This window comes from Octopus bimaculoides, chromosome 3, assembly GCF_001194135.2.
Source record: "Octopus bimaculoides isolate UCB-OBI-ISO-001 chromosome 3, ASM119413v2, whole genome shotgun sequence".
In the NCBI taxonomy this organism is placed as follows: Eukaryota; Metazoa; Mollusca; class Cephalopoda; order Octopoda; family Octopodidae; genus Octopus; species Octopus bimaculoides.
In genome coordinates, this window is record NC_068983.1 from 60,341,451 (window position 1) to 60,341,871 (window position 421).

General features: G+C 39.7%; 1 protein-coding gene across 2 annotated transcripts in view; it reads right to left on the reverse strand.

Annotated features, from left to right (window-relative positions):
• LOC106869622 (sodium-dependent glucose transporter 1A) overlaps positions 1–421 on the reverse strand; it is a 57,322-nt gene that overhangs the window by 4,939 nt on the left and 51,962 nt on the right. The gene's annotated exons all lie outside the window — the stretch shown is intronic.

A 421-nucleotide genomic window follows, 5' to 3' on the forward strand; every position in this document is an offset into this window, starting at 1 on the left:
TATATATATATATATATATATATATATATATATATATATATATATATATGGTGAAGGTGCATGGCTCAGTGGTTAGAGTGTTGAGCTCACAATCATGAAGTAGTGAGTTTGATTCCCAGACCGCCAATTGTGTTGTGTTCTTGAGCAAGTCACTTTATTTCATGTTGCACCAGTTCACTCAGCTGTAGAAATGAGTTGTGACATCACTGGTGCCAAGCTGTATCATCTCCTTTGCCTTCCCCTTGGATAACACTGGGGGCGTGGAGGGGAGGCTGGTATGCAGGAGCAACTGCTGGTCTTACATAAAGAACTTTGCCTGGACTTGTACCTCAGAGGGTAACTTCCTAGGTGCAATCCCATGGTCACTCATGACTGAAGGGGCTCTTTACCCTTTATATATATATATATATATATATATATA